At 35.2% G+C, this 5,904-nt stretch overlaps 1 long non-coding RNA gene across 1 annotated transcript; it reads left to right on the top strand.

The window, feature by feature from the left end:
• The first annotated feature begins 1,844 nt into the window (after positions 1 to 1,844).
• On the top strand, positions 1,845 to 5,646 carry LOC141553242 (uncharacterized). The gene is made up of 3 exons (XR_012485342.1): positions 1,845 to 2,084; positions 3,880 to 3,965; positions 5,084 to 5,646. It is a non-coding gene; the product is annotated as an uncharacterized LOC141553242 (long non-coding RNA).
• The last annotated feature ends 258 nt before the right edge of the window (positions 5,647 to 5,904 follow it).

Genomic DNA, 5,904 nt, shown 5'->3' with positions numbered 1-5,904 from the left:
ATCTATCTATTCTTTCCTGAAGTAAGAGTATCTTTAGGAAAGAATAGCTAGCTAGCTAGATAGAACATTTATTAAGTGCTTTCAGTGTTCTGCATATGATAACTAACTACTAAAGATGCAAAAGAAAGCAAGACGGTCTCTCCCTTATGAAATTCATATTTTAATGGGAAAAGACAATATGTACAAGGAAGATGGAGAGCTGAAAAGGGTTCACATTAACATGTCTAAAACTTTACAGGAAATATTGATTCAGGGTCAAAGTCAGTTGGGGATATATGGAGATTTGGGGCCAAAGGGAGTATAGATGGCATGCCTGGAGATGTCTTTGAGTAATGCTTTAATGATTTACAAGAGCAGAAATACTTGAAATCAGGGTATTCTTTATTTGTACTGGTATTCTATCAAGTTCATTAAGCTTCCTTCACAGACCCACCTACTGGAAATGGAATCTGCAGTGAGGTCATCATCAGGATCCCTAGTTAGCACCTGGGTCAACTAGTAGCATAAATTCAAGTCATCTAGGACATTAAATAGAAGCCAAATATTCTGGTGCCATTTTTCATGCTTAAAAATTATCCCTAGTAGAGACACAGGAAAAAAGAATAAATTGTTCTCTCTCCAGAAGATGACTTTCAAATGCAGAATTCAAAGCAATGCTCTCATGTCCTTCCCTGGAGAACAAAATATGGGAACCGGTTTTTAATCTGGAATTCTAAACATGGGATTTTTATTTTCCATGTGGATTTTAAGTTCTACTCTGACACAGTAGGGTACATCATCATTAGGCTGGCTGGTGATTTAGTGATGAGTTCTCCATGTGTTGGATGTAATTGTCTTAAACTGAAAGAGTATTAAATGCACAGTTAGAACAGTACTATCTGCGTGACCCTGGAGAAGTTGCTTAAACTCAGTTTCCTCTCTAAAATGAGTCTTGGATTGGATGAGTTCTAAAGTCCCTCCTAGAACAGTCATTCTGTAAACATGAGTCAGAATTCCCCCTAGCCCAGCTTTATAATTTACTAGTTATGATTAAGGCACTTAGTCACACTAAGACTCCTTTCATCATGGATAAAATGGGGCTAATGATACTTGCACTGCTTCATTGATGGGGTTGTTGAAATGCAAGCCTCTATCAGCTATAAATGAGTTATTAATACAAATTCAACTCTTATCAAAGAGACTGCCTAGTTATATCAATACTGGGAAGATTCACAATAAAATAGCAATTTATATTTCCATCATGTTTTAAAGGATACAAAAATCTTTCCTTATATCAAATCCCATGAAGAAAAAAGTGTCTCTGGTTAATACCATTTTGCAGATGAAGGGACTGAGGCCCTGAGAAATTAATTGACTTGCCCAGGGTCACACAGCTATGAAAGAAATGTCAGAGGAAGGACTCGAAGCATGGTTTTTCCAGCTCCAAATGTAGTACCATATTTGTTTTGCAAACTGTCTTCCAATATGTCATACAATTACAAATTCTTTTTTTAAGTCTTTGGAAGGAAAGCAGAATACTCAATGCTAATCATGGCCTTTATTTGATGCAATGCACACACACATACACAAACACACACACTTTTCGTTAAGATTAAAAACAGCCAAAGCTTTGCTGAAATTATAGAGCTTTTGAATGCAGCAAAATTTGCACCAGAGATATATGCTGCCAACACCAGGATATTACACTTTATCCTCATATAGAAGACCATATTTCTATCATGGTTCACAAAGGCAGAAAACATAAATCACTAGCAGAGAGAGAACTTTCTGAGGTGCTCAGGGTTTTTAATGATGACTGGATTTAGCCACAGAATTTATACTTTCCTGATGTTGTAGAACAAGTTGCAGCAAAGACTGGGGTCATGACGTTCACTTTTTTGGAGCTAATCTTATTATGACTCCAGTGGAGCATCTGAGCAATAAAAAAGCAACAAGACCAGATTGCCTGTGGCTAAGCCCTTTAACACAAATGGACATCACAGCCCAAGGAAGCCTGCCTCAGGAAACAAAGAAGCCGGAGATCATCTTAACCTCTCCACTCACAAACCTCAAGGGACGGACACAGGAAAATGAAATTCTCCTTGGTGATGTATAATGATTTTATAACATGGTCTTGTCTCAGGGTTTCTTTCTTTTTTTCTTTTTCTTTTTTTTTTTTTTTAATTCCAAGACCTGGTTGACTGAGTTCTGATTCTCTTGTCATCAAAATCTCCATCCCAATTTTAACTGCACTACCCTGGGGGCAGGAGACTTCAGCACACCATATTTATTGCCAGCTACAGAATTGTATGTAATATTTTCTGGCTCATCATGCGTTTGCATGCCTTCTGTCCAGTGACAATGGATTTATATATGTTACTCATTAGCTGTTGGGGATTGGGGTTTGTTTTAACAAGGAAAGTTAATATTCTTCCCCTGAGCTCCAAAGCCAGGTGGGAATTATACTAGGGGGAGATCACTTAGAACCCACACTCCTTATGAGATGTTGTCCAAGCCCAATGGGCCTATTATAATCTGACAATGGTTATAGCTGGAACCAATTTTAGTCAAGTCAAGGAAAAGAGAGGCAATTAGGAATATTGAAATGATTCCTAGACTGAAAGGAGTAGATAGTAATTCATCAGAAAGAAAAAAGGATCTAAGAAATCAGGGAATGTCATTAAGCCAAAAAATAATCAAATAAACTCAAATGCTTTTATAATGTCATTTGTCTTTCATTCTTCCTGGGAATGGGAGAGAGAGAGAAAAACAGACAAACAGACAGACAGAGGTAGGGACAAGGGAGTTTGAAGGTGGTTATTCAAGAATTAAGAAGGTAAAATCAGGAATAATGAATGGTAAAAGAAAAATGAAAGCAAAGTTAATCTTCAACAGCCGGGAGAACTTGAAATGCCTTAAAATTCCCACCAAACTTAAGGCCTAGTATCATACTGAAAAACAAGTAAACCATGATCACTTAAAATAGACCAAGTAAGGGTTTGACTCTGTATTATATTACAAATAATAATTGGTATTTCCAAATAGAGTCTTTTTCTTCAGGGACAGCTCAGCTATTTAGAATAGAAAAAGAAGCAGAGCTCCACTTGAAGGTAGCACCAGCTTGATGCTGGGGAAAATACTTCTGATTCTGACCCTAAGTAATTGATAAGCACCTCTCAAGATCATATTCAGAGTTCTAAGAGGCTCTAAGGATGCAAACACAAAAAATAAAATAATTCTTATGCTCAAAAACCTAAAATTCTATCTGGCATGATAGAGATCCCGAATGCCAAGAAGAATTTTTTATATTTTAGGTTGTTCATTTTTTAAAAGTGTCTGTATTTAGGGCTGATTTGCAATCTATTGATCCTGACAACTAGTTGATTTCAAGTTGGAGAGTTCCTGTAATTTCTGTTTATCCCTTTATGTGAATACTATGCTCTTAAAAACTTATATAGAAGATCCTTCCTAAGAAAGTTTAAACCAAGATCGTGGTAGTTATACTATAAAACCTACTTTTTTCAAGATCTTTTTTGAATTGACTTCAAAATAAATCCAAGCAAGAACAAAGCCATCCCAAAATGGAAAGTAATTTGGCAGAGCCATTATCCATTAGTCTTCTGTCCCATTATGCCTATAAGTATGGCCAGTAACAAACTGCTTAGAAGAAGATCCCCAAAATAAAAAGTAAATTTTAACTTTTAAACTAGCTATTGGATCCTAAGCAAGTCACTTCCTTTCTTTGAATCTCAATATCCACACCTTTGAAATAGGAAAAGAAAAACATCATTTACTTTATAAAGTTATTGTGATGAAAGCCATTTTTAAGCTTAAGACACTATGGAAAGGTAAGTGTTATTACTAATAGTTTGTTTTTTGTTTTTTTTTTTTTGCCTTCAGGTTTATATTTGTTGCATTGCAAGTATCTTAGTGGAAGGATCTACATCACAAATTCCTCCAATATCCCCCAAAGTTTACATCATGAGGTAAGAACATATAGTAAGTGCTCAAATGCTTATTATTAATTAGGATTAGAATTTTTAAGACTAATTTTCTCCCTCTGGTGAAATATTTTTAATAGTTCATGATTGCCTTTTACTGTTGTTTATTTATGTGTTGTCATTTTATTTTTTCTGAAATCTTAGGTGGTCTCTTACCATGTCCACCCAAGGACCTTTGGAGATTCACTCCTATTTATTTGTAAACTTTTGTCATTGTTGGGTAATAGCATCCTATCCTGCCATTTGTTTCCTCTTGAACTCAGATATAGTTTCCTTATCCACTCACTTCAGCTGGAAACATCAATGAATAGGAAAGAACCCCTAACTTATTTTTCTATCTTTACTGTCTGTGACTACTAGGATATCAGGGATAAAGCTCACTTTGTCAAATGGAATTAAGTTTTGTTGATGTGTTATCTAACAAAAATTATCCCTACATCTCAGGAGCCCATCATTTGCAAAACTGTTTTCTTCATTTGAATTCAAAAGATGTATATCTAGCTTCTGCTATGGCAAAGGCACTTTGGAGTTGAGAGAGGTACAAAATAAATAAGAATAGGAACTCCTTCCCTCGATTTAAAATTCATTGTATGGGCATAAAATTTTCTCCAGTTTTATCACTAGTTATGCTTGAGTAGTGTTCCATAGTGCCTATTGTAGTACAGTAGATAAAGCACTGAGCTTTATGAGTGATGAAGAATCATTTTCCTGAGTTCAAATCTGACCTCAGACCTTGTTATGTAAATTGAGCTGGATAGAAAATGGCAAATTACTCCAGTATATTTGCTAAGAAAAGCCCAAAATGGGATCATGAGGAATTAGAAATGACTGAAAAAATGGGCATAACACACACATGATGCTAATGGACTTCTGCCCAATTTAAAAACTAAAGGATTTCAGAGAAAATTAAGAAACAGGGAAATGAGTTGAAGAACTAGAATATCTTAAGTGAGTAAGGGATCTGTGATGTAAAAGGGTCAACATTAGGAATTACAGCAAGGACTAAGTGGCGATCTCCAGGCAAAGGCAATAGGACATTTATCTAGAGCGACTGTTATTCCAGTATTTTGGAATTATCTCAATGTGCCATCCTTGAATTATAGGTTGTGTGCATCTAGCTGGTCCTGCCATCCTATTTCTTCAGAAGTCCCTTTAGCTGGAGAGCTCCAGTGACTACTGCTGTCCTGATTGTTCTCCATGGCAACAACAAAAACACTACAGCCTGAGACCAAGAGGGAAATAAGACAAGTACACAAATAATTAAATTCAAAGTAGAGTGTGAAAGTGTAGAAGGGTAGTGCGAACAAAGTGTTATGAGAGTTTAGGGCAGGGATAAGTTCTATCTGGCTGAAAGGTTCAAATATGCCTCATTCTCCTTCTGTCTGCTGCTATTTCCAAAGAAGGATCAGTTGAATGAGCTGATTTTAAGTTTCATGACTTTTCTTTACCAAGATTTTCCCTCAGAAGATTTTTCACCATTTTATTATAATCTAAAAACTTATTTGTAAGATAGTGAAGATGTAAGCATATTTGACTATAGATTGAGGCTATTGCTGATGTTTATAATCCATGTCTACATTTTTATAACTATCTCTTCTTAAAACCACTTCAAAAACTTATGAATTTTTCAATAATGTCCATGGAACAAATTATGAAAAATGAACCATAGCTGTCTCTCTCTATTTTTCTATATCCACATATATGTGTGTTTATGTGTGTATATGGATATATATGTGGTCTACTATATATGCATATAATATAGATATGTGTTCTATGTACATATAATATATATATATATATAATATTCTATACAATCTCTATATAAATAGCTATATTTATCTATGTGTGTGTGTAGAAAGAGACAGAAAGAGAAAAATACACAGAGAGAGACAAACAGAGAGAAGACCTTACTATTGGAATCTTT

Source organism: Sminthopsis crassicaudata, chromosome 2, assembly GCF_048593235.1.
Source record: "Sminthopsis crassicaudata isolate SCR6 chromosome 2, ASM4859323v1, whole genome shotgun sequence".
NCBI lineage: Eukaryota > Metazoa > Chordata > Mammalia > Dasyuromorphia > Dasyuridae > Sminthopsis > Sminthopsis crassicaudata.
Note: the sequence above shows the minus strand (reverse complement) of the source record. Positions and strands in the feature narration are given on the sequence as shown.